The 9,347-nt window shown below is 43.3% G+C and overlaps 1 long non-coding RNA gene across 3 annotated transcripts; it reads right to left on the bottom strand.

Moving 5' to 3' along the window:
• Nucleotides 1–504: 504 nt before the first annotated feature.
• LOC121636090 lies at nucleotides 505–4,539 on the bottom strand. 3 transcript variants are annotated; one of them, XR_006009633.1, is made up of 4 exons: nucleotides 4,402–4,539; nucleotides 2,340–2,514; nucleotides 2,065–2,182; nucleotides 505–1,872 (listed from the first exon to the last, which is right to left on the bottom strand). It is a non-coding gene; the product is annotated as an uncharacterized LOC121636090 (long non-coding RNA). The 3 variants fall into 3 exon arrangements; XR_006009631.1 differs by having other exon boundaries at nucleotides 505–2,182; XR_006009632.1 differs by lacking the exon at nucleotides 2,065–2,182.
• Nucleotides 4,540–9,347: the final 4,808 nt, after the last annotated feature.

Genomic DNA, 9,347 nt, shown 5'->3' with positions numbered 1-9,347 from the left:
TTGATCACAGTTCTACTGATAATTCAGCTTCACCATCAGGGTGAGCCGTTCTCCCAGACACTCTGATAAACTTGAAGTTCTTCACTCTTTATTTTTGGCTGTTGGTCTTAAAAACCAACATCAGTGTTTCTACAACATTTAGAGGATCTGAACTGGAAGCTTCTGCTTCCAGCTGCAGCTGAACATCATCCTGAGCTGCCCAGTCACAGCTTCCTCAGGGTTTCTGAGCAGGTTCCACTCTTTAACTCAGAGCTACGAGTTTTCTTTACATTAACATACGTGTACATTTACACGTGTGTAGTAATCCTAACCACCTGAACTGACTCACCTTATAATACGTACAGAAGTCAGATTTATTAAGTAAGAAATATATTAAAGATAAAACTAGTTCTCTCCTGCCTTGGAAATGTTTTAACTCCCCTTGAGGAGCTTTATGGATATAATGTGACAGGACAGCAGAGGTGAGGACCCAAACGCAGACTGATGAGGCAGGAGACAAACCAACGCCATTATCCAGGATTTAATATCAAGGAACAAGGAAACTGATACAGACTGAACACGAAACAACAACAATGATCTGGCACCGAGTCAGAGAAACCAAGGCGTAAATAAACAGAGGACGACTAACAGGGAACAGGTGAAGTGAGGGAGCAATCAGACCAGGTGAACTAACGAGCCGCAAACAAAACACACAACACACACGGGAACCAACAAAACTGGAAACTAAAGTAAACACGACAAAACCAAGAACATCACCTATGACCACGACATATAAGGCTCCTCTGATACTTCAGTATTATTCATTTCTTTTAGTAGTTTTTTGCTGAATAAAGATTTAAAAGCTGGACCTGACACAGGATATGAAAGAAAGGAGCCCTGAGAGGACTTTGTTGTAAAGAGCTGCTGTACAAATAAAGCTGGATTGAATTAAACAGAAGAGAAAAGGAGAGTAAAAAGTGGAGAGAGGACAAAGATAGAAACAACAGAAACAATAGAACAACCAGCTGCAACACCGGTAGAGAAACAGAAAACATCCTACGGCCTCTATATGAAAACACAGCAGACAATCATCAGGAGCACCTGCAGAAAGACACACTGAACACCATGAAAACAGCAGCAGAAAGTGTGTGTGTTCTACTGTTCTTACACTTATACTTCACAGTCTGGACGGGGCTCAGCTTACATGCATGTTGTACTTGTATGATGGAGCATGTTACAAAGAAACTTCTAGAAAAAACTAAACATGTTGCTTTGCGTTGCTCGTTGCTGTTACACACTGGATGATCAGACACATGTGGAACTAACAGTTCTGGTCTTTCCTACGTTTCTCAGGCCTCCATCTATTGGTGGTTTCATTGTCATTAGTTTAATTTATTTCAGCCAGTGATGAAAATAAAGAAGCTTTGTTAGGCGTCATTCACACACAAACATGCAACAGAATGAAAGATGAAATCACAACAAACATCATCATCTGTTCTACAGTTTTTCTTCCTCTAACTTTATACCATAAAACAATAATAATAAATTCTATAAAGTCCTTTGTGCTGAATTCATTTAAGGTAGATTCTCTCCTGGAGCATTAGAAGCACTGCTAGGTATGCGGCATAATGGAGTGAATAAAGAAGATTTATGGTCCTGTTAACAGTTCTTGGCAGAGGTTGGTCACCACCATGCACCTCTGGAGGAACGTCAGTGTGTCTTCAGGTGTCTCGGGTTTGCCAGCTTGAAGACAAAGTCAGTGCAGAAGGCAGAGATAATCCCTTCCTCAACATCGTCTGCTTTCACAACGTTTGGAGCTCTTTTGGTGAAGAAGGACATTTTCCAGTCTTGACCAGTCAGGAGAATAGTTGTGTGTGGAGATGGAAGGTCACGCTACAATCACACGGAACAAACACAACGAACCACATTAGAGCTCATTTTTTAATTCTTTGTAAAGTAAATAAACTATTTAGTGTGTAGCCAAATGTAATTAAATAATAAAAAGTTTATGTCTCCTTTCAACTATTTCTGTTTTAATTACATAATTTCAGTCATACAATCAATAAGAAAAGTTAACTTGCTAACTTTGTTGTGTGTGTTTGGTTCAGTTAAACACCACATGTCTGCATCAGAGTCTCCAAGAGGGATAAAAAGGTTCATGTTCTCCTTATAGACGTATGGGAGAAATATAAAGAGTCAATACCTGCAAGAGAAACAATACATTTAACATCTAAACCATGTTTTAATGCTGGAAATTCTTGTTTCTGTATTTCAAAGGTTTCAGAAAGCTGAAGACAGCAAGAGGGTGATGTAGAGAAAATGTTGCTTCACTGGTCTGGGCGACATGGTTTAATATGCACCTGTTAACTCCTGGTAACTCTTCAACGAGAGCCTCCTCTCTGGCCTCCAGGTACAGCTGGTATGGCAGAGATTTCTCTGGAGGCAAGTGAAGCACTTTTTGCAGACGCAGTCAAATCTTTGTCACTTCTTTCCCAAAGCTGGATGTTTTCGCTCCACTTCATCACAAACCTGCAGCTGAAGAAATATCAAACTGTCTTCAGTTTTACAATAATTGTAAATTTGTCCTCAACTAATCTGTGCTTCAGTACAGCCGAAGAAGGTTTGTAGAGATGGTTTCTGTAGAAATTGGCCCAGCAGCTTACTATTTAGACTAAAATCAGTTTAGAAAATATTTTCTGTAAACCTGAAACAGCTACACGTCAAAGAAAGGCCCAGAAAAATAAATAAAAATGAAATAAATGCTAAAACACTGGCTCTGTAACTGTTGAAACTTCATTTACAACGTGAAGGACTGAAAGTGAGAAAGTTTCAGCAGGAAGAGAAAGGGAAGGAGCAGAAACAGCTGAGTTCGTGTCCACATGGGGACGAGTTTAAGTGTAGCCATAAAAAATGTCCAGTGTTTGGACATTTTGTCCTCATACAAGCAGCATTTTGGAAGCTTGTTAACACTCATTTTTGGAAGCAGGTCCCAAAGTGAATTAATCTGAAAGATCCATAGTTTTGTTTCTGCGTCTGTAGGAGCCATTTTTAAGTATCTGTATATATCTTGTTTGGCCACCAGGGGGCAGCATTGTACAGTCTTTTGTCAGCGCCTATATAAGCAGGAACCTTCCTGCAGGAGACAGCAGGGCCGGAGTGGGACTCATTTAATGCCTCAGACCGGCCGCTTCAGATCACCACCTATTATTATTAAAATCATGTAATTATAACCTTACATGTTACGTCTACAAGAGCACAATGTTCTGTAAAACCTGGTAATTCAGTATAATTTTCTACAATATTTCTAATCCAGTGTAAGAAAGGGTTGCTTCACAATGTAGATTTATTTCAACATGAGTCCTCATCTTCAACATTATTCTTTACATCCTTTCAACAACATCAGAATCTAGATTCTGTTTCAATAAGTGTTCACAGATATTCAGACCTTTAAAAGAATAAATAGAATATTAAATAAAATTAATAAAATACAAAGAGTTGAAGTTTATGAAGTTCTATTAAACATGGTTTAGAAGCTATTAGAAAATAATTTTGTTTTTCTCAAAAGAAATGATGAAATCTCCATTAAAACATGAATCAATCTGAATTAAACTACAAGGGAAGTTTATTTGTACTATAACACATTTCACATACGAGACAATTCAAAGTGAACATAAAACATTAAAATCATTACAAATGCTGCAAGAAAGCAGAAAAGACAGAAACAAACAGCAAAAATCACAATAAAATGACAAATTAAGTTAAAATGATTAAAAGCCAGATAAGTTAAAAGTTAGCTGCAGATTTCATGTATAGGTGCAGGAGAAAAGAAAAGTTTTAACCTGATTTAAAGTGTCTACGTTTGTGTAGTGATGTGATGTATAAATTTAGTGGCGCTGTCACTGTATAACGCTGGGAGGTACAGAGAAGAAGTTCTCCAGAGAAAATGTGTGTTCTGAACAGCACGTTAGCTGTACGTTGTGGAGATTCCTGTTATGGAATAAAGTGATGTAGTACTTCAAAACGTGTCAACTTACTACAGTTTGGTGAAAGTTTAATCTCCACTGGCAGTTTGTTCCACTTGTTTGCAGCATAACAGCTAAATGCTGCTTCTCCATGTTTAGTCTGGACTCTGGTCTGGACTAGTGGACCAGAGTCTACGGATCTCAGAGCTCCGCTAGGTTTATATTCTCTGAATTTATCCCAGATGGATTCTGGGCCTAGACTACAGCGTTCTTTGTCTTTCCCAGGACGAGCTGTTAAAGACCAGCTTCAGCCAGACTGTGTGCTATATCTCTCATCAACCAGCAAGACAAGACTGTGTTGTGTTCAAGGGACAGACTGCATGTGGGACACTCTGCACAAAACATGCAAAAACACATGAACAGGAGTTAACAGGTGCATATTAAATGATATGATCCATACCAGTGACATAACCCTGCTGCTGTTTCCAGGTGTGTGAAGCTTTGAACTCCATGTGTTACTGTCGTAGATAAATTCTTTATCAAAAGGGCTTGCTGATATTAAGAGTCTGCAGACAGAGGTCTTAATGATCTTCCTTTATTCTGCCGAACAGGGGGACACCCCTTCAGGATCAAAGACCCCAGACATCCTTTTGCCCAGGCTTATATAGTCTTCCTGACTCTATTTCGGTATACACACACACAGCCTTTTAGGGCTGACTGGTTGACATCATTTTGATATCATGTTATAATGTCATACTATTAATATTCTGCTTACCAAGGACAGTACACCTGTTGTTTTTCCATTACCACTCTGATGTATTAATACTTCCACATTTCCCCCTTTCAAATATTTCAGAGTAATCGGCCCTAAGACGATACTCTGAAACTTACAATAGGGAAACCTTTTTATGCACACTTGTCCACACACGCAGGTCTCAAGCATAACATAGGAGCCGATCTGAACCTCCCGTACGAGGGCGAAAAAACCCCGAAGGGAGAAAAAATTCCCCCGTGCCCCCCCTCTGGGCGAGCACCGGTAACTTTTGATCTTACTTGACACTCAGGCACGGGTAGGCCAGTGAACCCCTGCAGGAGACCTTCTAAGTACTATGACAGAAATTAATCATACACACACAACAAAGAAATTACATTACAATCCGTTTTTACAAGGATAACCTATTACAGAAGATTACTGACTACAAAAACCACACGTGAATAACACAAGATAGAGTCTTTTTCCAGTCCGGAGGCAAACAGGAGCATTGGGTCACCAGCCTTCCGTCACAGGCTGCCGCCCCTTCGTCCAACCGACTGCAGTTTTATTGAGACGTCACAGGTCCAATTCAGTACGGACCAATTGGGCAGCCATGATGACAGAGGTCTGTTTCTTGAGACTCGTACTCCATGCTTTCCTCAGGGCGGGAACGATGCACATGCCAAACAAGAAAAGAAGGATCAGAACCAAAGCTGACCCAACTCCCACCTTTATCAACACATTTTTCCAATCAGCCATTTTTCCCCACCCATATTATCTCGTCCATGGCAGATGTAAAGGAACCATCTGGCGCTGTGTTAGCTGGAATAAAAGTGCAACATCTGTCTGAAATACCGAGTCACGGGTAGTGTGTAGATGTGTGCGGGTGCATACCGGCAAGAGACCTGACTGATAATGACATTTGGCATGTGAGTCGTACTCCCCTTGGTCACCGAGGTCGGCGCTCCCTCGTTGCTCTGTTGCCCTTCTGTTTCCTTGAGAAGGCCCTGGTGATGGGACGACGTGGTGGCTGTTGCTTTGGGTCCGGATTGGTTGAATTGTCCCTGCCGAGATCCCTGTCCCGCCCAGAAGAAGAAACCAAAGGAATGTCAAACTCAACATCATCGGGCGGCAACTCTGAATCTGCCCTGACAGGACTATCTTCGTCAGATGCATGCGAGGCGATACTTCCCCTTTTGGGGGACTGGTCATTTGAGAACGCTGTACAATCCGACCAGTCCCCAGGGCCCGTTTTGCAGTTGTTGGTCGTAGGTGCCAACGAACAATGGTTCAGATGATGCCAAGCGACGCTCCCTTCGACCTGGACCGCAGTCGGTGTGGCACGGACCACCGTGTAAGGACCCCGGCGTCGAGGAGTGTTCCACTTTCTTCGAAACTCCTTGATGTACACCTTATCCCCGGGCACCACTGGACCAGATGTCACAGAGACTGGTTTTGGCTCGTTCGCTTTTTCCTGAAAATAAATTGCTTTATGGATAGCAGACAACTGTTTCATGTAACTGTGCAGCTCCTTCTCCAACTGCTCCAGCGGGGGTCCTTTGAAAGGACCCCGAAACTGGGGACCCGGCATGGGACGACCTGTTAGCATTTCGTGGGGAGATAGATGCGTGACCCGATGAGCTTGCATGCGATAACTCATTAGGGCCAGTGGTAATGCGTCATGCCACCGCAAACCAGTACATGCACAAATCTTATTAATTTTTGCTTTAAGTGTGCCATTCACTCGTTCCACGGGGGTAACAATACCTTTTCGAACGTTGTTCTGCGCGCATACCTCGCATCGATTTAGCGCATCCGTTACCAACGCCTGCAGGTATGGCGCCCAATAACCCTGTTGTTGTATCCGATGTATCACCTCATCTCGCCCACAGTGGTCTGGTTTGTGACACTCTGGAATTAAAAGAGACAAAAGTGAGATTGGAGCGACAATCAGGCCGGTATGTGACCGCCATAACCCTCGCCCATCTTTTGTAGCACCCCTTTTTTCCCACATGTTTTGTTCACTCGCGCTGGCACGCGCTTGCATTAGTGTGATATCGTCGGGTGTGACAGATGGTTCCAACTCCACAGCTGGGGCCAAGACGGCGACCTTGCAACCTGAAGCGTGCTTTGCAGCTTCGTCTGCCGCATTGTTTCCCATCGTGGTGATGGAGTTGTCTTTTTGATGAGCAGGACACTTGATAATGGCCAATCGATGTGGAAGCATCATGGCCGAGATTAACTTCATAATCTGTTTTCCATGTCGAACAGGTTTACCATCTGATTTTTGAAAGCCGCGCAGTTTCCAAACTGCTCCGAACAGGTGACATACTCCGTGTGCATATGCTGAATCTGTGTAAATGTTAGCAGAAGTGTCTTCAGCAAGTTCACAAGCTGCAGTAAGTCCATACAATTCAGCTAATTGTGCAGAGCAAGGTTGTAAACACTTTTCAGCTTTTATTGTCACAAACGTCCCTTCCTTTTCTTGCACCACGGCGTAGCCTGCGTGAGTTCCCATGTGGTCTCGAAAGCATGACCCATCTACATAGTACGTGACCTGTGCGTCGTCCAACGGCTCAGATTCCAAGTCCGGTCTCAGTTTTGTGTACCTCGTGGTCTCAGCGACGCACTCGTGTGTATCACCTTCAAATTCAAAAGGTAACATATTAGCAGGATTTGTGGTCTCACATCTCTTAATTGTTACATCTGGATAGGTGAGCAATGGTAGATACTGAAGGCAACGTGCTGTTGTCAGAACAAGTTTGCTGTGATTGATCAACTCTGTGATTTTATGATGGGTGTAAATAACCACAGGATATGACTTAGTTATTGCAGACGCCTTTTCATACGCCATGTGAACAGCTGCGAGGCCCTGGTAGCAGGGGGGCCACCCTCGTGCTACGTCGTCCAACCTTGCACTGTAGTAAGCGAAGGGTTGTTTCCTTCCACCAGCACATGAGTCTTGTGCCAATACAGCCGCTGCATACATGTTACATCTGTTTGAAACATAAAGATGAAAAGTTTTATCATAGTCTGGCATTTTCAGCGCTGGGGCACTTTGCAGTTCCTGCTTGAGCACATCAAAAGCCAACAGTGCCTCTGTGGTCCACTCCAAAGACTTCTTTAAAGTCTTGGCTTCAGAGGACTTCAGGAGATCCCTGAGCGGCGCCGTCTTTACTGCGTAGTCCTCCAACCACTCCGCGCTGAATCCTGTGATACCTAAAAAGGTCATTAGTTGCGCGCATGTCTGTGGACGCGGTGCTCGACTTATGCCTTTGAGGTGGTCAGGAGACAGAGCTATTGTTCCATGGGAGATTACTCTACCAAGGAATACCACCTGAGGCTGGCAGAATTGCAGTTTTGTCCGAGAAGCTTTGTGTCCACATTCTGCCAGTCTCTGCAGCACTTTGATCGAGTCGCGCTGACAATCTTCAATGGTGTCTGAACAAATCAAAATGTCATCTACATACCGGATTAGGACGCCGCTCAAACCCAGCTCCTGTAGATCCTGACTTACCACACGATCAAACCACGCGGGGCTGCTTGTCAGTCCCTGGGGCATTCTGGCGTAGCTGTATTGTCGACCTCTAAAGGTAAACGAAAACAGATATCGTGACTCTTCTGCCAGAGGGATACTGAAAAATGCTGAACAAAGATCCACTACTGTGAAAACTTAGCTTTAGTAGGGATAGCATTCAACAGTGTGTGAGGATTAGCGAAGTCTGCCGCGACATCTTCAAGAATGGCATTGATCGCCCTTAGATCATGGACCAGTCGGTACTTTGATTTATCTGCTTTTAGAACTGCAAGAATTGGGGTGTTACAAGGACTAGAAATCTCAATCAGCACTCCTACTTTTAAAAACCCATCAATTAGGATTCCAATCCCTTCTTCATCTGTGGGATTAAGTTTGTATTGTGGCCGCCAAGGTAAAACTGCACCTGGTTTTAATTTGACAGTAACTGGGCTGGCTGAAACTGCCAGTCCCACATCCGTCTCATGTCTGGACCACAGTTGGTCCGGAACCTGTGTTAAAATATCAGTTTCCAGATTACTGTAAAATCCAAGGGGGTTTGTTTTGCACGCCATCATTATGTTTTTTCCTGGGAGTACCACCATCTGAGGTGTTGCTGGTATAGATAGATCACACCTAATCCTTAGCATTGATCCATCATCTGAAAGAGAAATTAACGGGTTCTCTGTACTGTTCCATGTCAAGTGTTCTGCGGTTCTTACCATCGGACCGAGGTCCCTTGAATGGTATCCTGGGTTTACCAGCAGTGTAATGTGTGGTAAGGATTGAGTAACACAGTACCATTTATCAATAAAAGTATTGTGGTTTACCTTTAATGCTGCGCCTTGGCCTCCAATCAGGATATATGGAGCCTTCAATTCAACCTTTACACCCTCCGTCTCCTTTTCCCACCTATCCTGAAAGGTTGGGCTGGCTGATGGATCAAAAAACATTGTACAGTGAGGAGGCAAGATTGGAGGAGAACCTCTCGGTGCCTGGGCCCTTACGCATGTTCCCCATTTTTCCAACACTGAACCCACGGGTCCCTCCATGTTTCCCAACCAATAAACAATTGCTGGTTCTGTTTGAGCAGTCATTTGTAAATCCAATCCAATATTTTTCACGTATATTCCCGAAG

The sequence above is a fragment of the Melanotaenia boesemani genome (assembly GCF_017639745.1).
Source record: "Melanotaenia boesemani isolate fMelBoe1 chromosome 2 unlocalized genomic scaffold, fMelBoe1.pri SUPER_2_unloc_5, whole genome shotgun sequence".
NCBI classification, from domain to species: domain Eukaryota; kingdom Metazoa; phylum Chordata; class Actinopteri; order Atheriniformes; family Melanotaeniidae; genus Melanotaenia; species Melanotaenia boesemani.
The sequence above is the reverse complement of the archived record's forward strand: the minus strand, read 5'-3'. Positions and strand labels throughout refer to the sequence as shown.